This window comes from Anguilla rostrata, chromosome 6 (genome assembly GCF_018555375.3).
Source record: "Anguilla rostrata isolate EN2019 chromosome 6, ASM1855537v3, whole genome shotgun sequence".
Taxonomy (NCBI): Eukaryota; Metazoa; Chordata; class Actinopteri; order Anguilliformes; family Anguillidae; genus Anguilla; species Anguilla rostrata.
The window spans coordinates 38,564,086-38,587,497 of record NC_057938.1 but is presented as its reverse complement, the minus strand read 5'-3'; the positions used below and the strand labels follow the sequence as shown (position 1 = coordinate 38,587,497).

Below are 23,412 nucleotides of genomic sequence, written 5' to 3'. Positions count from 1 at the left end.
TTCTCAACATAATGAAGAAAAACCGTTCTGACAGATCAGAAAAAATCTTTGAGGCAGGTGTGGATGTGTCAATGACCACCATATGCAGAAGACTTTACAAACAGAACTACATAGTCTACCCTGCAAGATGTAAACCACTAGTTAGCCATAAAAACAGGATGGCCAGTTTACAGTTTGCTGTAGTAGAACCTAAAAGAGCCTGCAGAGTTCTGGAAAAAGGTCTTGTGCACAGATGAGACCAATATTAATTTTTATCAGATAGATGGTGAGAGTAAAATGTGGAGGCCAAAAGGAACTGCCCTCATCTGTAAAACATATTGGTGGGGGTGTTATGCCTTGGGCATGTAAGGCCGCCACAGGTACTGGCTCACTTGTCTTCATTGATGATGTAACTGCTGAACGCAGCAGCAGAATGAATTCTGAAGTAGACAGAAGAATCTTATCTGGTCAAGTTCAACTAAGTGCCTCCAAACTCATTGGATGGTGCTTCATCCTACTGCAAGACACTGATCCCAAACAAAGGTTTTTAAAAGCTAAAAATAAATTAATTAACCTGATCTAAATCCAACTGAGCATGCATTTCATTTGCTGAAGAGAAATCTTAAGAAAACTAGCCCCCAGAACAAGCAGGAGATAAAGATGGCTGCAGTACAGGCCTGGATGAGCATCACACAAGAAGATACTGAGCACCTGGTGATGTTTATGAGTCAAGCACGCATCTATTGCATGTAAAGGATATGCTACAAACTTCTAAACAAGTCTACTTTCATTTACATAACATTAATATGTCCCAAACATTAGGGTGCCTGGAAACAGACGGGAGTACATTGCGGAGTACAGGGCGAAATCAGGAAAAAAAAAAATATGTCTGTCCCAAAAATTATGGAGCTCACCGTGAGAACATCCACCAAATAACACTGTGGGATTTGGCTGCACCATATTTTAATTTTCACATGAATGTCGAAATGCATAAACACCACCATGAAACAAGCAAGGAGGGACTGCATTTTGATAACTGTTGGTCTCCGTGAGCAAATTAAATATTTATATTTTACTACATATTTGCTTCTGAAACAGATATAAGTAAAAAATGTAATTTTAATTAACTATTTTTATTTTTAAAAATCTGATTTAACATTTAATTTATATATTTAACCATTATACTTGGAGATTTGTCAATTAAATCTGAAAATATAAACTAAAAGGTTTATTTAGCATGCTGGTTAAATCTGAGAAAAAATAAAATTCATATTCAGTGTAAATCTTGAAGAAATGCCATATTTAGGCTTAATCTGACAAAATAAATAAATAAAACACGATGTGTTTTACTTGACATTTGGCACCCCATAATTTCAGTGTTGATGTTTATATTCAGTGTAAAACAAGCGTGCCTTATCATCCATTTCAGCTTCAACAATCACAAGCTGATATTGAGCAATATTGAATATTCTGTGATATTGCTGAGAAACCAATCTATTATATGCACTCCAGCCCACGTTTGCTCTTTGCCAATGAGTTCTTTCCCACAGAGTTCCATGATGATATCACATTACATACCGTGATGTCATTGCAGATACTGGGATGTCATTCGCTTAATTAATGGCTGAACCACACCTCAATGGTATTGTATATTTGGTGTTACTCAGTTACCCAGGTGTTTCCTTTTTTTATTTTAGCTGACTGCCTGCAGTCAATTGCAGCTTGAGTCATCACAATAATTAGCTGTTCAAAACTGATTGTTATAATCAGAAACTCTCATGAAATCATGCAGCATTTTCAAGAACAGCAAAAGTGGCTTGCACGTTTTCTTTCTTCACCTGTTTCTAGCCCCACAGACATCTGATCATTACAGAGACTTTTCTTTTTCACCACTACATGAACATCGATGGGACCATGGGAGGTGGTTTTCATGGGCAATATATTTTAATGTGACAAAAAAAAATCATAACTCAGGGAAAATTGGAAGCTCCATATAATTTGTGCAAACAGATATAATGGAGGGAAAGTAGGTAACCATATTGATCGGCACTAATATGCAATGCACAGGAAATTTGAATTAATGAGCTGTGCAGAATGGGCATAGTGCACAAGCCTTACCCAGCCTCAGTGAGTGCTGACAACATTGTGTTGTTTCATGTGAAAACACGCTTGACTTTAATTTTATGAAAGGTCAATGGTTTGCAGAGAGAATAAGCAGCTTGGTAGACAGAACATGGACGCCTCTGCCTCTCAAAATAAATGCAAAAAATTTGTGCCAAGGATAGAGTGAGCGAACATGAATTTTTCACTATGAATTCATTAACCACTGCTCAAAACTACACAGAAAGGTACCAAAATCAAGGTGGATGTTTCACATTATTTTTGCATTTATTAAATAAATAGTTCCTAAATAGTTTATTACAATCATTCACTTATTAAAACCAATCTACTATATAGGAGATAATTATTAGACATAATTATAGACAAAAGTTGCATGTGCAAAATGACATATTCCTTATAAAAGTGTAGCAACATGACTACTTACTTAAAATTTTAAAAAAGTTTTGTGAGTTATTACTCAACCGTGACAAATATTGATTGACAATATTAATAACTAAAGTTTTACAATTTGCAAACACAGAAAAATCTGCATGGATTTCACTTTCATTTCATTTCACAACCGATGTGGTAATGTCTACTCATGTTCCCCGTAGACACAGATTACTTCATGCATTTAAAAATAAAGCCATGTTCGGCTATCATCAAGGGGAATTCAAAACTCATCTCATCAAAAAAAAAGTCATCTCAAAGGAAAATGTGATTTAAAAAACCGATTAGTGCAGTGGGATTTTACATATTAGAACTGCAGTAATGCAGTATTGTACTGTATTAATGCCTCAGGAATGCAATGTCTGCTATGTTGCATTTTTTGTGTTACTGCTGCAGTAATGGGAAACATGTTTTGAGTAATACACCACTGGATTGGTGCATAAAGGTGTAACATGCTTTCAGACCACAACGCTTGCTGTCCACATGGCACAAGCAAGCATGCCATAACCTCGCCCAACTGAAGATGACTGTTCTCATCAAAGGAAATTAATCTCATTCATCTTATTCAGGCTCCAGGTGGTGACATTACCTTCTGCAGGGGACATTCACATGCTCACTCACAGATTTGAACCTATACATATATTGATAGTTTCATATACATGAACCTACATTAACAAAGCAGCATCAATTTTGGAATGAATCCTGCCAGTGTGTGTAAAACAATGCACAAAGTGGTCCCTCCTGTTCTAGACATTCAGTAAACAACACTTAGACTAAACGACTCCATGCTTACACAAAAAAGAAGAAAGGCATGCTGGTAATGATGTAAAAATGTGTGAAATCAGATTTTTTTGTTGTCTTTAAGAGGCAGAAAAACATGGAAATTAGATGGATGAAGTGGCCACATGCTGTGCCCATGTTTTCTTTGATGCAAAGACAAGAGAGCGTTCCCCACTGATTTTCTATGCTAACAACTGTAAACCACATGATTTCCCCATGGTCAAATCAGATCCAGTGCTTTGGGAAGCCATCTTTCTGTCAGTGTTTTAAAATGATATGCATAATTATTCATGTGTTAATATGTAAAAAAATATCTAGCTATTTATAGATTCAGTTGTGTAAGTGAAGGAAACTAGCTTGCAGTTTCCCTGTTCACATAATTACAAATGCTTGGACATGTCAGAACACAGTGGGGTTTTTTTTCTCAACCTTTGTACATTAAATCATATTTGTGTCACAGTCTTAGTGTTCACTACAGGAAATGATTTGTGGCTAAGGGATGAGCATACGTCTATTAAAACCGAATGCACACATTGCACCTGTGAGTCTAAGCACATTATAGCACACAAACAATTGCGCTATAACTTATGTTTACTATTCATGCAAATGAAATACAGGACTGTTACAGACAAAGACCTGGATACAATACAAAAGTTTTACTTAACTCTGACTAATAATTTGATCGACCAACCGAAAGGATAGTGTTTGCATTAACATTTATTATGGTGCTAAACTTAACAGAAAGAGATAGCATTATCTATGGATGCATAAAAGCTTTGAGATTTGTTGTCAGTGGTAACCAGTGTTTGCATGCAATCAAAATAATGCATTAATACATTTTCCTTTTTTATGGCTAAACACGAACATCTGCTTGTACTGTGTCTTGCATCAGCTTGGAATGTAGTGACGTGAGAAAAATATGTTATACAATGTGTCTAAATATGTGCTACAGTTAGCTGATTTTCAAGGAAACAGGCCTTTGGAAAAACACGAAATGAAAATGATTTTAAAACGTAATTACAAAATCCTATGAACTTTCCAATCCTAGAATGAAGCGCTGCTGTTCGAGCATGGTAAAAAGCACTCATAGCTCTTTATGCAGGACACAAATTTCCTTTGACTCCCCTTTGTTCCAGGGGAAACAAGCCTGTAAGCTCCTTGACTGGACTCTGGTTACTCACGTTTCATTGATTATGGCCAACTGCAAAAAAAAAAAAAATCATTGGACAAATTCCTCATTCTATGGCTGTCCCTAATATATTTATGCACAGATACATTACCCATCAATAATAAGCTGACAAATGATGATTTAGACTACTACAGAAAATTGTATTCATATCAATTTGTCTGTTTCTTTCTTTTTTTTTCTTTCCCAGTGTCATCCATTAGAAATGATAGCCACATTTATGCATTTAACTTTGGGATGTGCCCTGGTAAATATACACTTTTACGACGCCCCATCTGTCCTGGGTGAGCTGTGGAGAAATCGGCTACAGAGTCCAAGATACAACAGATGGTTGAGTGACAGCTTGTAATTAATATGGAATCTGGATTCTTTGCCGATATTCAGACATGCCATACTTGATATGGACAGCCTGGATGCATGGTGGGTGGAGGGGGAGACGGGGGGTTGGATTCTACAATGGCAGCCTAATCTCACCATGAACTCATGCCTTTAAAATGATTATTCCGATTAAAAAGTGATACTCCTCAAAACATGACTTACACAATCCCCATTGCTTCATGTCAGGTATCTCCCAAGCAATGCATGCTAACAGTGTTAGTGGTTTGTACATGGAATGTTTGTCTCTTACTAAAGATCTTATAGTGTTTTGTTTTTTTTCTGTACATTTAGGCATCATTGTTAAAATTAGTGAGTAAATATTGTGTGAGCACTGAAAACATTAAATGAGTGACTGAAATCTTGAGGCCAAAGACCTTTGCAACAGCTCAGAATCTCAGCCATTTTAAGACAGGCAGTAGAACAATGTTTTGATGGCAGACATGAAAAGGGCCATTTGAAAGCAAAAAGCAGAGAAGCACTCAGGCTGAGAGCCCCATTATACATACTCCGCCTCTCTTTCATAGCTTCTTCCTCTAAGATCTCATCTTTGACTGTCAAACTGCAGCTACTGGTAATAGTGGATGTTTGAAAACCTTTCCTTGATGTTAAGCATCACAATTCATTGGCATGCTGAAAATAGAACGTGCATGGAAAAATAATTATCAATTTGGCCTCTGAAAGACAACTGTTTGACCGTCAAACCCACCATTTTAGGTAACACTTTACTTGAAGAGGGACTTTTCTAGTATTCATGTGACCTTCAAAGGAGTGATGTAATCATAATTGTTGCCATAGCACACAGAAATGTTGTAACAAGCATAAATAACTTTGTTATATAATATAGTATATTGTTCTCTCTTACTGTTGTCATAATGCTTATTATTTGCATGCCTAATAATCTTATGTAAGTCATAAGCTGGTTCAGGCATGTCATGGCAAATATGTATTCTGCCTTGAGAGGCATAACTGGTGATTCCAAAAAAATCTAAATCAATTACAATTTTTAAAAAAAAAGAAAAAAGTCAAGTTCAGGGAATATCTAACAGTGCTGAGCAGCCAGTACATTTCCACATCAGATGGTTGATCAGAGCCAATTATAGCCATTGGCATTCTCTGATTAGCTAGCTATTAGCCCCCTCCGTCCCCTCAACACTCACCAGTAGTCATCAAAGGGGTTCTTACTGTACTGTTGCTCAGGTGCCTACGGCTAAATAAATGTAGCCGCATTTCCAGATTTACTTTCCTAATGCAATCACATTACTGCTTCATATTACCACATGCTGTTGCTACTGGTTCATATTATGTAATATTTCATGATGTTTTAGAAGCCAGTCTTTAGAAAAGGGTTAAATTACTTTAACCACAGAGGGTATATTGCTGAAACCTTCATGAAGTGTGTATAATGGCTTCATAATAGCAATTTCTATAAATTATTCATACATATTTGTACAGGAATTCTGGAATAAGGACTGACCTTATTTGAAATTTATTCTGCTCATCTCTGATACTCGAATTCTCATGACAAAATACAGTTGCCTGAGTTCAGTTCCTAGGCCTTATTATGCATTGCAATCTACAATGGTTTGATAGAGTTACAGTTATACATAACATATTTGGACTCCTTATTTACATTCTCCAATTATGACAAGAATTATTTTCACTGGATTACTTGCCAATGGATTATTGCAAAATTCCTTCTCCCCTGTTTCCTGCTCACCCGCCAACACAGTACAGTACACTATAGGATAGAAAAGGGATAGATAAAAAAAGAAATAGGATTGTGTGCTTGTTCTTTAAACAAGACCTGTTTTTCTCTCTTAGATAGGAATAGAAAATCAATACACATCGTTTGAAGGCCCCCAGATAATGCCCCAGAAAATGTACATCTGCTGGTACATTTGCATGCACACTTGTTTTCACCCTGCTCAGGAAACTGCTAATTAAGCATTAATAGTATTCTAGATGTCTGCACAGGCACAGTGTGCGACCCCCCTTCACATGCACGCTTCATATTTCAGATCGCCAGCTTGAATTTCAACAAAGCTGCTGAGTGCTGTGTTTGACATAACCCCTCAAAGACAGGCTGCAGTTGACATCAGCAAAATTTTGCTGAGGCACTGGTGTCAGGCTCTAATGATCTGTTTTCTGATCAGAATATTTTACAGGCTTTGATCAGTGCTCTGGGTGCCTCTTCATGCCAGCTATTTTTTTAAATTATTTTATACAAAACCATACTCTTCACTGAGACAGCACACCTTTGCTGGCAGGGTGCAAATGAGGGTTATAATCAAACTGTGCTGAGTGTGACACTTGACACTGTTTTAATTCTCGGTCATTTTAAGATCTCAACATAGTTATTAAAAAAAAAAAAAAAAAAAAAAAAAATGTTTTGGTTCAGACTATCTTGTGTCTCCTTACTGTATGCTACTATAGTAAAGGCTTTTTATCTACATTTTATTCAATGGACTTAAGTGGACTTGATCCTGAGTTTGGTTACACTGTTGTAAGTCGCTCTGATAAGAGCGTCAGCTAATGCTATAATGTAATGTAATGTATGTAGTTACAATGGAGCGCAATTGTTTTTAGAATTTTGTTTGAATAATTACGCTTGTGATACTTTCATTATTTGTGGTATGTATTTAATATTTACTGCCATTTCTTTCTTTTTTTTCATTTGTTAATTTATTTATACTTTTTCATAACTGTAGTTTTAATTGCATTTTGTAATCTTGGCACCATTGTAGTTGAGGGCTTGTTCCCTCAACGTGTCTTCCCAGAATTAAGTAAAGGTTGACAGGATAGTATACTGGAACTGGCATGCCCCAGAAGCTGCCCAGCACAGTTTTATTATCACCCTTATACTGCCCGGGGTGCAGTATGCAGCCTACAGCTCTGGTCTAACCCAAGCAATAAAGGGCGGGCTTTAGCTGCCAGGGAGTCATCATTCACTAGCAAGTCTTCTGCTCGGTCAGGTGCTTGTTGTCTGCCTACACCAGCTACACAGGCATCCAGTGCAACAGCTGTGGTAGCTTTGTGGGAAAACAGCAGAAAATCAGAGGGGAGAAAATCAGCTTTTCCGGCGATGAGCATACTGACGGACATTCCGCAGGGCAGGAAAAATGTGGTAAAAACTGTGAAAGGAAAACACGCTGCGGGTCATACACACTCATGTTTTTTTATGAAGTAGGCCAGAGGCCAGAGAACACAATTTGTGTGGTTCATAGAGGTTAGATGACACGTATTACTCCTGCTGCTGAGTTTTCACTGCCCTTCAGGTTGAAACTGGTTAGCAGCTTGGACCCTAAGTTCCACCATTCATGGTCCATTAATGCATTCCCTGCCCACCGTTATGATCACCTTTGACTCTGAACAGTACAGGTCAATTAGCTACATTCACAATGACTCCATTATTGAGCCGCACAGTAAACTAATCCAGCTGTTCATTATCCATTATGAATGTGCAAGCTTAAAAGCCTATGGCAAGCATTGAATTCAAAAAGCAAAATGCCTAGGACAAGAACTGGCAGAATACCCTTTGTTGGGCGCTTGGAGACAGTGAAAGCCAAACCCTCAATAATGACTGAGATGAGAGTCCATTCCCGTAAAGTACTCACACAAATCAGCTCCCCCTGCTCTGTCAACGTTTGTTTTACTATTTCTATAGCACTAATAGACACTGAGCTGTACCATTATTAAAAAACAAGAACGAGCAGAGAATCTGTTTGATGGTCAGTCCTGAGTAATAATTACCTTCAACACAACCGGCAGAAATTAGGACAATTGTATTGAGGACCATCATCTGGACTGCATAGATAAAAATCACCTGACTGAAAAAAAATAATGTCATCTTTCCTTTTGACAAGCTTTAACACCTTTTTTTAAGCCTTGTGCCAGCCTTGGTTAAGTGAACCCCACTTAATCAGAATTCTTGCTGTGAGACATTGAGAATTCAGTTCAGAAATAGCCATACTGACCTGATATGCCCGCCTTCTAAATCTAAAGTGCATGCATCCATTTAAATTTTTAGGCATTTAGCTACTCTTGTCCAGAGGGATTTACACAGTGTGCATTCTTTATTTGCAATCCAATCCAATATTTCATATACAATTCAGCAGTGAGGCAAGGAATACCCCTGCTAACTGCAATTCACCAATTCATACACATGGGTTTACATTTTAGCAGTGTTCCTTGATAAGTTAATGAGTGATTGAGTGTGGCCTTCCTGATCTTGTATCTTCATGTTGATTACACACAGACATATTTTACCTTGGCTAAATCTGTGAGTGAACTGACATTGCTGCTAATTCCAAAACTGAGTGAGGCTGACTGGCGGAAACAAAATCTTGCATAAAGACCTGGATTGGAATTGCCCACCCTCGGCTAAAAAGCATGCACTGAAACATTTTCCTTGATAAATAAACTCTAACTGAATTTATATGAGCCCATAAGGGATCATATCTACTTTATTCAAGTTAAACCTGCCCTAATAGAGTTGATTTATAGCTGAAAATGTTATGAATCAGCTCCCGGGTGATTTTGGCTGATGATAAATATAGTGTTGACATGCCTTTACTTGGCATGTTTGCCTGGATGCTAAATAGGCACAAATATTTTTTTGGACTGTGAGAGAGTCCTTGAATACATGCTGGTGCCTGGGAAGGGTGTGTGATTTTCAGTGCGGCCAAAATTTCACATTAATACATTTGTACATCAGGAATGGTATCTATGGTATTTATTTTACCACTTTAGTTCAGGAAAAAGTGGCGGCTGCTCAGATGAAGGTGGAAAACTTTCCTTTATTTATTTTTGGTCTCAATCTGTTGTCAATAATTTTCCTTGATTAACAATACAGTGATTAATTCGCAAAATGCTCAATACCATCAAATATAGTCAGTTCTCCCGGATTAGGCTATTAGATGAGAAAAAAAAAATCTCTTTTTATGTGCATCACAAAATTGCACACATTTTATCAACATTATTTAAAACTGTGGATACATGTACTCTTTGTTCTCAGCATCCACACTTGGAGAATATTCATGACAAAGATCTGCAATTCACAGATGTGACTTGAATGATCTTGAAGTAGTAGTAGTTAGTGGGTATCTTTTTTCATTATGTCTGTTTAGCGATTAAAACTAATTTTCTGAAATTGAATTTATTAGGATGGCTGGTATGCCATCTGCCATGTAACGGCTGAGTGGGACATGTCCCATACCTATACAGAGAGTATGGAAATTCAGTGTTTCCGACAGAAATAACTACATAAATAACATTAGCCCGTAAGAACATTAACTTCAGTACCTTCTGACCTCATATAAACAGACAGAATTAAGATACTTTATATGTCCACACAATAAAGCCCCAAGCCTGGGTTATTCTGCATTTTACTTCTTATTTTTCCTGCCCATTTCATCATGCAAATACTCCAGTCCCATAATCAGCAATTCTACCCATTTAACATTTAGCTGCATCTGTCGGTAATAACATCTGATCAAAATAATCTGATCAAAATAGCCAATTGCAAGATACTCGGATACACAGGCAAAATGGATATATAAAAAATACACTTGTGATGCTATTTCAGCCAAGAGAACACATTTTAACAACTTTGTGGTCGTCATTTCTGTTGTGTGGAAGATAGCTAAATTGCTAACTAATTATTGCTAAAATTTTAACTATTGCTCTTTGTATAGTTGTATAATCTTTGCAGGGGCTTATTCTGCAGGGCGGCAGCTGGGTACAATTAGAGTCATTTCGCCACAAGGCAACAAGCAGCAATCAAAATAACAGTCAATTTGACCGTTCATGGCCATTTAAGTATGTTTATAACTTTATTTCCTTATATAATATTCATACAGAAAATTCAATAGATACGTTTAGGAAAAGTCATGAAGGGGTAGCCATATGGATTTAATGACAGCAGGTTTATTGATTGGGCTTGGTTAAATGCTGTGGAGTTACAATTAACTACTTTTTAAATAGGCTAGGCTTATAGGTCATCTACCGACATACAAACAGAATTAGTAGGTCTGTTGTGTATACAATAACCTGTTAAAAACAATCACCATAATCCATTTAAAAACATGATACCTGCATTTAATTGGAATTCACGGTAAAGTAAAAAACTAGAAATACCGACTCGCGGTTGTATGCCTCCGCCAACCAGTAGCCAGTTTGGATATAAAATGTCATCACTTCATTTTATCCAATTAGACATTTGTGTGAAACTTTGTCATAATTAGCGTATGAATTATTGAGTTATGGTCAAAAACGTGTTGTGTGAGGTCACAGTGACCTTGACCTTTGACCACCAAAATCTAATCAGTTTATCCTTGAGTTTAGTTGGACGTTTGTGCCAAATTTGAAGAAATTCCCTCAAGGTGTTCCTGAGATATCGTGTTCACAAGAGAATGGGATGGACGTGAGGTCACAGTGACCTTGACCTTTGACCACAAAAATCGAATCAGTTCATCTTTGAGTCCAAGTGGACGTGTGTGCCAAATTTGAAGAAATTCCCTCAAGGCGTTCCTGAGATATCGCGTTCATGAGAATTGGGACGGACGGGCGGACGGACGGACGGACAACCCGAAAACATAATGCTTCTGGCCACAGCTGTGCCGTTGCGGAGGCATAGAAATGACTGAATCCACAGCTTTGTGTTTCTTTGAGTAAGAATGTATGTGTGTTTGCACGTATGCAGAGGCGTCACTAGGGGGGTGCAGGGGGTGTGGACCGCACCGGGTGACACCATCAGAGGGGGGTGACACCGAAATAACTGGCAATACATTTTTTGTGCAGTGTTTTGTGTAGCGACAGTTTGAAACAGCTAATATCACCGATGCAGTTCACTGATTTACTGATTTAATTAGCGGTATTCATGTAAGGAGAAGCGGTTTGTCGTTTGATTCCGTAACACGCAATTCCTTGCGCACCCCATTGGGTGACAACATTGGCTGACACCAATGGTCGACCGCACCGGGTGACTATACAAAGTATGTATACAAGTTACTCGTGCATACAAAGCACTATCCATAAGTCATTAACTGAAACTTGCAAAATCTAGGGCCAAGTTACATAAACCTTCCTCCAGTGTTCTGGTCAAATCTGACCAATTTACAGCTTTCCTAAATCATAAATATTGTGTTTTTCATCTGATTGCCTCAAGACCTTATGTTTTTCTCCACACTAGGCATTTGAACATATAAAATTGCTGATCACCACTTTCATTGAATTTTGAGTGGTTTAGTCAACTTTGTCACACCTGTGGTGTTCCGGGTCTAAAATGACCACCATAGGAAATGAATGGGTAAGACTATATTATGTTCATCCAGCAGATGGCAAACATCTAAATGTTAATTTAGAAATACATTTTCAGTGTCTGTTCTTTGTATATTTACTGCAGTTATGCGTGTTAACCATTAGTTGAAGACATTGTTTCACAGCTTAAAAAGGTGTTAAACAAAATTTGGTGATGATTTATGGTTTCTGTGTTAATATAAGAGCAAATCTGGCGGCGAACACTATAATAAGGGGGGGAGCAACGAACACTGGAGAAAGGATAAATAATTTAGGAAACATTAGGTAGCATTGTTTTGGAATAAATCTTGTTTAATTTGTGTGAGCTAAAATAGGCAATATTGTTTCTTGTAACTTGGCCTCATTTTTATATCAATATTTTTAACAAAATTGCCTAGATTTTTAATTAATGACTTATAGACAGTGCTTTGTATGTGTGGGTAACTTGGCATTTTTGTATGTTGAAAACATTTTTAAGATCATTTAATCTCCCTAACAGGATGTGAAGAAAGAAGTTGTGTGTTTACCTGCCAATGAATTATTCAGATCATTGGCACGTTCAAAAATCAATTAAAATGAATGAAAACAGATTGTGACCAATGATCAATATAAAGTGTAGGTTTCTGTCACATCTATTTTCAGCTGAGCAACCACCACAGTTGGGAAGTAAGCTCATTAGTGAAATCTGGTGGTGTAGTGCATGATTGGAGAAAATACTGTGGCCCACAGGACCTGGAGTTGAGTAGCAATGCTCTAAAGGGAGAACTATATCAATGAGATAACTTGTCATTAATTTGGTACCTATCTTCGAGGGTTTATGGTCAGGAATATTATGTTTTTTTTTTTCTTCTTTTGTTTCAATAATTTTTAAGAATATTTATGAACAGCTGTAAAATCTCTCATAATATTTACAGTCATGATAGATCACCTGTTCTCCGTATGAGGGCTCTGCATTGTTCCACACCATAGCTCTTGTATACTACAAAAGAAAAGCCCATTCGAAACAGCAGAATCCCATAAGGTATATATTACTCTGTGTTTGTTGGGGGAAAGAATAACACCTGCTGTCATACATGTCAGATGAAATTGCTCCATATAAAAATCAAGCTCAGTGTATTATTGAGCTTATACCATCCTAACGTCTTACGTCTTTAAAAACGTCTCTCTCTCTCTCTCTCTCTCTACAAAATTAATGACAATCTGATAGAATTTAAAGACAAATGGGCTGTAAATGGAGTGCTCTCCAAAGTGTGGAAAGGAGAATTAGTACCTATGTGTTAAGCAAGGATTGGTACTTTTTCTATATTCTTTGGTTTTTTTATTTGGTTCTTTGTTTTTTTTTTTTTCTTGATTTTGAATGTTCTGGTTATGTTCTAGGTGGTATGGGGGTTGGTGTTGTTTGGGGGTAGCTCAATTGGGTGGGATATAAGGTTATCAGTATGGTTTGTTCCTTTACTTTTTATTTCTAATGGCCTTTGTTTAAAGTTCTGTTAAATAAAGGTTTTTTCAAAGTCAGATCAGTAAGCATACAGTAGTTAACAAGCTTAATGCAGCTTAATAAGGAAAAAAAAAAGAAATAAGCTTGGGTTCCTAGAGTTGTGAATTGCAAGCATGTGTTAGAGATAAGTGTTAACTGAAGATTCAACTGTCCATTGATACAACATGATATAGGATTACTGTAACAACCAAAACAAAAGTCTCCTTTCCTATTTAAATGTCCCTCTAGTGTCACCATTCTGTAGCAGATTCACTAACTCATTTAAGCTGCTATATACTGTACTTCCCCTTATAACAATTAGAGTACAGCAGCTCCAGCTGACCAATAGGCATCAAATTGCAGTTTCCTAGACACGGAACCAATGTGGCAAGTAGGACTACTGGGGGGGTTTCCAATAACGGCCCTTGCTTTTTGTCTGCGTTTCCAAATAGGAGGTACAGTCAACAGTTAACTAAACATCTAGTTTGCTTCGGAAGGGAGCCAACCACGCCATTCCTGGGGTACCCTTGGCTTCGGTTGTAGACAAACGCATTCTGCTGAGTTCATATTCATATTGTATCTATCTCCAACCTCCCACGCTGCCCCGACCCAGTCAGAACATACTGTGATCTTTAACACTTATAGTTAGAGCCAAGGAAATCCATGTCTGGAGCCAGGACAAAGAAAATAGAAGCGGAAACAAGATCAATAAAATCACAGCAACATAATGACTGTCTTTCTCAGAAGACCCAGTGCACTATTGCAACAAATGAATGAAAAAAGAAGTGGCACTGCTTAATGAGGAATCAAATGGAGATGGATACACATACAACGTATTTAATGCACACAGTGGAAGAAGTTTGGTACTCAAACTTATGAACAAGGTCCTGCAGTGTTCCATTTAAAGCCTCCCTGTATGTTCAATTCGCCATATGGTCTCCAGATTGAGTTTTGTGTGGATTTTATTCTGGCTGGCTAGAAGGATATTAAAGAAGTGGGTGAATAAAATCACTCTGTCTGATAATATGGAGGTGTTACTAATTGAGTCGATTCTGATCTAACACACCAACACACACAACGTTCTTTAAAAAAATGTGATTGATATTTTGTTTGTTGTGAGAACAATGCCTTGACTTTTTTATGTTTTTGACAATCCTGAGGAACAATTGAAAGGTCTCGTGTACATATTCTACAAAGAGCAGTAGGAGATCAGAACATAATAGCTCACAGTGTTTAACAGATTGAAACATGGAAGGGAATCAATGCAAATAAAACAGTTGTTAACACAGCATCTGTTATCCCTGTTTCCTGCCCTGTGTTTGCCTGCCTGTTTTATCAAAGAATGCAGTCACAACATTCTTTATTTCTTTGTCTTTGTTTGGCCCCTTGTTTGGAGTCACACAGTGTACACAATATATATCATCCATTTAGGCTGAATATTTGTAATGATGGGATCATCTCAGGCTGCTACCGCTGCTCGACCCAGCAGTGCTCGGCCCAGGACTGAAACCCGCAACCCCCTGGTTACGAGGCCAGTTTTATGACACAAGGACAGATAGGGAGGTCTGGTGTGTTTCAGGATTGAATTTGCATCTTAATTATTCATGCAGCCCAACGATAAACTTCATCTGGCTTACTTGATGATGTCCTGAATGATGACTGTGAAAGACCAAGCTTGTATCTGTAGTGAAAATACTTTATTGTGGTATTTTATTGGATTGCTCCATGCCCACATCTCCTCAACCCCTATCCCACATGACCATCCTTACATTTCAAAGGTACTCCTTAATTGGAATTCCACAGCAGCTATACATTATTACCCAAGGGGGCAACAAGGAAATCAAACATAAAACCTTTCGGTTTACAAGGCCAGCTCCGTAAAGGCTGCACCACGGCCCATGTGCAGGAAATACATCGAATGCAGGCGTCAATAAATGTGTCCCACGTCAAATGGTCTGCTTCTCCGGCAGAATAGCCAGCAGCTGGAAGTCTCTTCCTATCGCTGCACTTCGCCATCCCCGCTGTCACCGAAGCTTGGCTGGGAGCCACCTCCTGCCACTGCCAGGGTGGATCTTAAATAAGAGCCCTGGCCTGGGGGATTGGAATCTGTCAGGTACTGCGAGGGAGTGACCAAAAATCGACCATCTAACCAATCTCGGTTTTATTTAGTGCCATTTACGACCATGTTACCACAGACCTCTTTACAATAAGAGTTGCATTGTAATCCTGAGGGAATGAAGAATAAATAACAGAGAGGAAGAGACTTTAGCCAGTAGGAAGACTGGATGATGAATCCCTGACCCCTCACTGCAAAAAGCCTATCTTAACAAGTGTTTAATTTTCATAATGAGACTTAACATCTTGTATTTCTTCTCAAGTAGAAAATATTACCGTGACTTGTTTTAGGTTCTTTGCGGTGTTTAAAAGGCAATCAGGTGTCTCTTTTTTCCTCTTTGTTCACCTTTCAAAACTAACTTCATCTGCACCAGCTTGTGGGCAGTGAGTGAGTGGGCCATCCCAAACTTGGCATTATGGGGGCCCCAGAGCAGTCTGACTGCATACCAAATGGAAGCTGAGCCAGACGGTCTGCTCTGCAGTCAGACCTTGCAAAGGGAACATGAACCCACTTTAGCCGAGTTAAGAATGACGAGAGGCTTTTACATCATCCGCGGCACGTTCGAAAGCGCTAAGTGCATTACAAGTGTATTTTCAGGGGGAAACTAACGATTTCTCATTTTCACTGCTGTTCACGGGGCCGCACGCTACTGATACACAGCATTCCAAATGGCATACGCTGAACCGCATGGGATGAGTGTGTGTGCGCACACGTCAGTTAACACTTCAGTATGTGCGTTTAAAGCACTTTGCATATCACATTATTTGAATGCAAAGGTTGGTCTGTCTCATTTCTCATTTTTGCCCCTTCTTTGGAGACTCCTTTGCACCATAATGAGGCAACACTCATCTCCCTTCATGGTGTATGATAAGATATCATTTTTGTTAAAGAATGTAATAACTGTAACTTAAATACATATAACTTTTTTTTTAAAGAATATATACTATGCATATCTTTTTGATAGCTGGGCTTTAGTGAAGACAATCATGTCAGATTATCCCCTTGAAACCCAGTAGAAAAGAAAAAAAGTTTAAGTATGTAAATTTAGACTAGAATATATGGTTCTTGAGATTAAGACCAGAGACTTGTGTCCCCTACAGAGGACAAAAATTAATTTCTGGGTCTAAGGAGGATATGTTGTATATTCCAGGGTATTCTACCGGTCATGTACAGGTTTACTGTATGCATCTGAATAATGCCATTTTAATTTTTTATTATTATGTATTTATTTATTGATTATTGATGTGAGAAAGACCATGCCTGCAATATAATATTTGTAATGAAATTCAAAGAATATATTAATTAATTAACGAATTAATTATTTCATTAAAATATGCTGCCTGTATGCTGCTTCACTGCTCATCTATTCTGTATGTATGGTGAGCTTTTCCTTCTTGGATAAATGCCATTATATCTGGTTTAGAAAAAAAAGCCTCAATACAGCAGTACTCAACAGGATTTCATATAATGTGCAGTGACTTGAATACTGAATTACTGGAGCGTTGTGACTCATGGAAGATGGCTGAATGATATTCAGCTCACCTCAACAAAGAGTTGAATAGGTGCCCTTGGGCCTAAGGGCCAGCAGTTCTTCAAAGCCACTGGCCCAGATAAGTAAGCCCCTTGCCAAGATGGTCACGCATGCATGTGTAGCTAAGCTCTGAAGACCATGTGACACTACTGTGGAAGGAAACGTTGCTCTCTTGTGTGGGTGCAAGCCTACAATTAGTTCCCAGAGCAAGGGTACTGGTCAAAGCTGTGGTTGTTCAAACTGTGGGATGTTTTTAGAAACCTCAATTAAGCAGGCATCTAAAAAAACACGATAAGCTTGTTATTAATTAAAACCATGCGTTTAGGTTTTAACTGGCTGCCTGGTTGAAAGGTGTGTTCTTGCACCCCTTCACAACATGCTCCCCTCATTAACCCCCACAGGATAAAGATGTTCTTCCCATGCACTTAGACAATACTTTATTTTGTACTAGCTTCAAACAATCAAACATGTACATCTAAGGCAAGGAAAGAGATTGCAACTGGCATGAGTTGGTAAGGGGAATATGTTTATAAGCCCTTGAAGGCTACTTTGGGTGAAGCTCTTTTAGGTATTTTCTTTTACAAGACACCAAATAAATCCACCCAAGTTCCAATTATGTTTTATTTAAAATGGCTTTTAAATCTTTTAAAAACCTTTTAAAGCACCAAGTGGCATGATACTGGAATGATATGTCTGACATATAAAGCTATTATAATCCCTTTGCCTGCTCTAATAGCCAAAATTCTTGTGGACGCACAAACACCACGACAAGCTCATAAAGCCAAAAATGGTAAACCTTATTTGCTTGTAATAATAGTGATCGCATTTATATAATTCCTTTCATCTCACTATCACACAACTATGTACAGTGAGTGGTACCCACCTAGCTGAAGCATGGCAACCATTCTGCACTAAAATGCTCACCACACATCAGAAAGAAGGGATTACTATACCAATTAAACTGAGGGGATAACTGGAAGCCAAGTTGGCAATTTTGCCAGGGCAAAAAACTGGGGAACCTCTTTCTATTTGCTAAAAAATGTGTTTCTTCAATGAACCCAAAGCTCTGTTTAATGCCAGATGTAAAAGATGGCCTCTTCTAAAGCACAGTTCTCCCATCACAGCACTGGCAAATTGGGATTTTATATGGTCTGAACTTCCTGCAGCAATGTTGTTTTCCCAGGAGGTTTCCAGCTCAAGTACTAACTAATCCTCCAAATGGTAAAGAAGCAACAGCATAGCATAATCCCAGCCCTCAAATCACCCCCCCTCCCACCCCCATCACTCTGCCAAGCCGTAAGAAGCTCTACTGGGTGACAGTCCACTGCAAGGGCGGGTTGGGCGCGAGCCACATGATGTGTAAGGACACCTGTGGCAGCTAACGCCAGCCGGCCGCGGGCTAACAGGATCAGTCTGGCCTGCCCTTAATCAGGGCGTTGCCTGACCTACTTCCACACTTTGATCTGGCTCCGTCCAAGTAAGCGCCCAAGTGCAGAAAGCATGGCAGCCTCCGCAACACTAAACGCTCTTCATTCTGATCCTCAGGCTAGGGCCGCCATCTGGGTGGAGTGACAACGGCGGCCTTGTGTCTCGGTTGCGGAGCTATTAGCTTGCGTTGGGAAAAACCAGCGAGAGCATTCGTGCAGCAAATCCTTGCACGTGCACTTTACATAAACTGAATTCGCTCATTTGAAATAATGTGAGCATTAACATTGGGGAATTAAAAAATACTTTATGCATGACAGCAAACAATTAAATCCTTAAAATCTTAGCAGTATGCATGCTGGATATAAGATCCTGCTTCTAATAAAAAATAAAAAAAAATCAGCTATATGACTTCACATGATATTTGACATTACCACTATCCATAAAGCTTAGCTCCAACATATGCTATGAAATCTCATTGGTGTTCCTCTATTATGTTGTAATCACAGAGAATACTAATAATGTCAAATATGTGAAAAAAAAAACTATATCCCTTTAAGCAAGGAAATGTTATTATCATCATTAATCATCATCATCACTATGACTGTAATATGCTTATTCAATCCCTTGATCTAAGGTTCAGCTGATGTGTGGTGAATGTTCTAGCACTAAATGAATCAACCATGCAGGTGTTACATATGACTAGTGGTTCAAGACAGTACCAGTGGCAAACAGGTTATATTATCCATGTTATGCCTTAAGTGTTAATAACGCCACTTTTACAACTCTCAGAAAAGAAAAGTGCAAAAAGTAGGCTTTAATCAGTGTTTGAAGCCCAGCACCTACAGTACACAGTCAATTATCCAGTGCCAATTCAACTCTAACAGAGTACATATGAGTCCAATAGGGACCAAAGTAGAACCATATGTAGCCTGTAAGAGTAAGGTTTTTTCTTTACATTATGTTTGCGTTAAATCGTGTTACTTGGTTAATCTGATGAGGTAAAGTACCAAGCCAGCTATGTTTGAAGAAAACAGTTACAAATTTCGAAATACGTCGCTGTCTGTGGTGCTGAAACTTACTCAATACACACCCGAACTCTTTCTCACGAAGGGTAAATCCTATTCATGGAGTAATGATAATCTCTGAAATCACATATAACACTGTTTGGTACTCTGGGGCTATTAATCGCAACCGCTAAGGGAAATCTCAATATGCCTGGCGTGAATATTCAGCACTGACTCCATGCACCAGACAGGTAAGCTTTTCAAAGGTAATTAAGCAAGTGCGCACGCTGCGAGGACCCAGCAGTTGCCATCGCCAACTGGTTAGATTCCATCGAGGTCCTGAGCCTCTCTGAACAGCTATACAAGAAAGATAATGGGTCCAGTTTCAGTATTGATGTATGGGGCCACAGCGAACTGACTCCACGCAATTAACGCGCCATTAATGCACGCAACATGTAGTAGGCATATACTTCGGTCCGTGCGTTTAACACAGACAATAAGAAAAATCACCTCTGGATACCACTGCTATAAATGTGTTGTGTGCAGTTTTTCAAATATATCAGCAAACAGCGAAAAGCCCTACCCAGCCAGTATAAAGCCGCAGGATGGGGTACACAGTGAAATATAAAACCCCTAGCTAGCTAGTCGTGCTGCAGTTCACTTTGCCTTACAGCAGCCGGCAGGACAGAGACCAAAATGCTGTTATGTAAAACCTTTTATAAGGAAACACAGAACTTGTGGTTTATTTATTTGTTTATTTTAAAATGCTTTGTAATTGGCTCGTCCCATTTTCAAACCAGAATTGTTATGTTCTAAAGGCATTTCGAGACAGCACTTAGCTTCCTGAAAGAATACACAGACATGCCATGATCTCATGAATATAATTCTAAAATATATGCATTATATACTGTCTTCCACTACTAAGCACATACAGTAAAGGCATGTCAGTATCACCATTTAAAAAAAAAAAAAATTACTTGTGAATTATGGATTCGGTTTGTCCAAAATAATTAGATCCTTTGCATGCATTTTACAAAAAAGAGACAAACCATGTAAAACATACAGGCTACGTTTCCTACACCTCTCTTAAAACCAGTATATCTAATATCTAACTTGTTTTTTATTCGCGTCTGACACTATCTTTTACCTCTGAAAACATAGTTAAGTCGACCCTTTCCGTTTTAAACCATTTAAAACAATGGCTTGCAGCCCAAACGTTATTTATAACGTTGTGGTTTAAGCAAAACATTATTTTTATAAATTCAAATTTATTTTAAGAATTGTGGCAACATAAATGTAAATGCGCTATATGTCATTAAAGAAAGAAACACAATTATTATTTTCCATATAAACATATAATCAATTAGGATCACACGAGTATGATACCCCACAATGACTACCTTCTGACATAAAGGCCATATTTAATTTTGTAGAAGATTGCCGGTGATATATTAATTTGTCCATTGCTATTGTTATCAGTTGGCACCTGGTAATTGTTTGAAGACTCAACAAATACTTGACCCATTCGACTAAACCTTGGAAGGCTTGAATCACCCTTTCGTGTTCATTTGAATTACTGACAGTGCTGTCTTTTCAAAATCTAGACTTCGTTTACATTTCAAGAAAATAGCCTACATCGGAGGGATCTGATGCAGCTTACAAATTTCCATTACCTTAAACCCTGACCATAGTCTGCGTAAATCGGTCCTATTTTGGACTATCCTTCAAATCGAGAGAAACCAGCACAAGTGCGGGGTACATACACAAAAACGCCCGCAAAATATAGCGTTCGCCTAATCGATCAAGAATTTTAATTTTAAAGATCCATTTTCTATATACAGCGATATATATCCAATACTGTGTTTGAGGGGTCTCGCTTGCGCTGTGGGGAAAACCAAATATACATAGCACCCAAGAAACAGATAACAGATCCTTCGCCTTATCATCCATGTCTAGGAAGCACAATTTGACCTTGCGGTATACCTGAATGCCAGATTATTTCTTTGAACGCCTGCCTTTGACAAAACATTTGCTTGATTCATAGAGAAACCTTTCTTTCAAACAGCGATTTCGTTTGTGTGTAAAAAACGGAAAACCATCGCGCTACTTTCGAAATTACGCGTAGGCTATAGGTTACTGACCACAAAATGCACGCGAAGCGTGTGTGTGCGTGCGTGTGCGTGTGAAATGATGAAAGTTTACCTTGTAGAAGGAACATCAGCCCTACTCCGAGTACTGAGCCTCAGGGGAATCCAGTGTTCTCACTCCTCATATTTTCCCATTTTCACTGTTGTTTCTTTCCATCGGATTTCGACTAAATTGTGTCAATACACGGTGCGCTGGTTTTCTTTCCGCACAACCCCACCGTGCATATCTCCCCCGCAGCACCCTGGTGATATGCCATAGGTTTAAATTCGGCGATGCCTTTTCTATCCACAAATGCCCGTTATAAAATCCAGGTCCACCAGTACAAAAATAACATCAAATTCCAAAAGCGCGTCTCCAGAATCCCTTCACTGAAAACTGGTACTAGCCTTTCCGTTCGAAGCGCAGCAGACGAAAATCCTTCAACCGCTGCCTAGCAATCTCTCCTAAGTATTACGGAAGCTTTCCTCTGCGTTAAATGCACCCGGCACTGTTTAGCAGAGAAAACGTATCTGTGCTGACAGCCACCAAGTGTCTCAGACGTGAATGCAGATCAAATTCAAGCATGTAGATGTAGGTCTTTGCAATGATGCACCTACCACACGCCCCCTGATTCACACCAAATTAATCCACTGTGTGCCACATTCGCATGCCCTCCAACCAAGTCGCGGAGAAAGGTCTGGTCTCTAGTCCTCTCCTTGTGTGCATCCACCTACTCACATCCCTACCAGGAGCGAATACTCGTCCAGTTCTTCGAGATGGAGTAACTGGGCGTAAAAAATAACACGGATAACATCCATGAACTACGTCAGCACAACCCCAACCCACTATTATTACAAATGTCCATCGGAATTAATTCTACAGCATTCTCCGCGTCAGCTACTGTTGTTACAGGAGCTTGACGAAGATATACCGGTAAAGACTGAAATCTGTGACAAGCCGATGTACGTACTGTCAATCGGAAAAAGAGAAAGGCACGGACTGCATCAAACAGAATGACATTTGATCTCAACGGTTTTATGCTGTCAACTGACAAAAAAGCTGGTTCCTAATGATATGTCCATTTTATTTTTTGATGATTGTTATTGTATAATAACTAACTAATGTACAACTTTAATTATGGTTTTGCATTTACAGAAGCATAAGAGATATGCTAAACTTACGGGAGTAGCCTAACAAAGGCATAGGTGTATCCTACATGACGATATGAAGTCGATCGCTTATAAATAGGCTACAGGAAACCGGGAAAATAATCTGGAAAGGGGAAACCTGGTTTGTCTTTAATTAAGGACTTAAATCTACTGCAGTAACCGACAGAACTTGTATTCAGGGAATTAATTTTAACAGCTTTCGCTTCCCTTGTTGACTGCGGCGTATTATTTGCTTCATTTTTTCATCTTCGAGTAGGCTACCCGCGCCCATGGTTATGTGATAAACAAACACAAATAAGTCATATTGATATCTTTTCGGGACTCCATTTCGACTGCTAAAAGTTCTGTTGTAAGTGTAGAGGTGCACTTTGATGATTGGCAGATACGTGTT

The 23,412-nt window shown here is 38.6% G+C and overlaps 1 protein-coding gene across 1 annotated transcript in view; it reads right to left on the bottom strand.

Annotated features, from left to right (window-relative positions):
- Positions 1–22,640, bottom strand: part of LOC135257098 (leucine-rich repeat and fibronectin type-III domain-containing protein 5-like) — a 48,691-nt gene extending 26,051 nt beyond the window's left edge. Inside the window, exon 1 of the mRNA XM_064339526.1 lies at positions 21,928–22,640. The gene's annotated coding sequence lies outside the window, so the exon portion shown is untranslated. The remainder of the gene's footprint in view (positions 1–21,927) is intronic.
- Between the last annotated feature and the right edge of the window lie 772 nt (positions 22,641–23,412).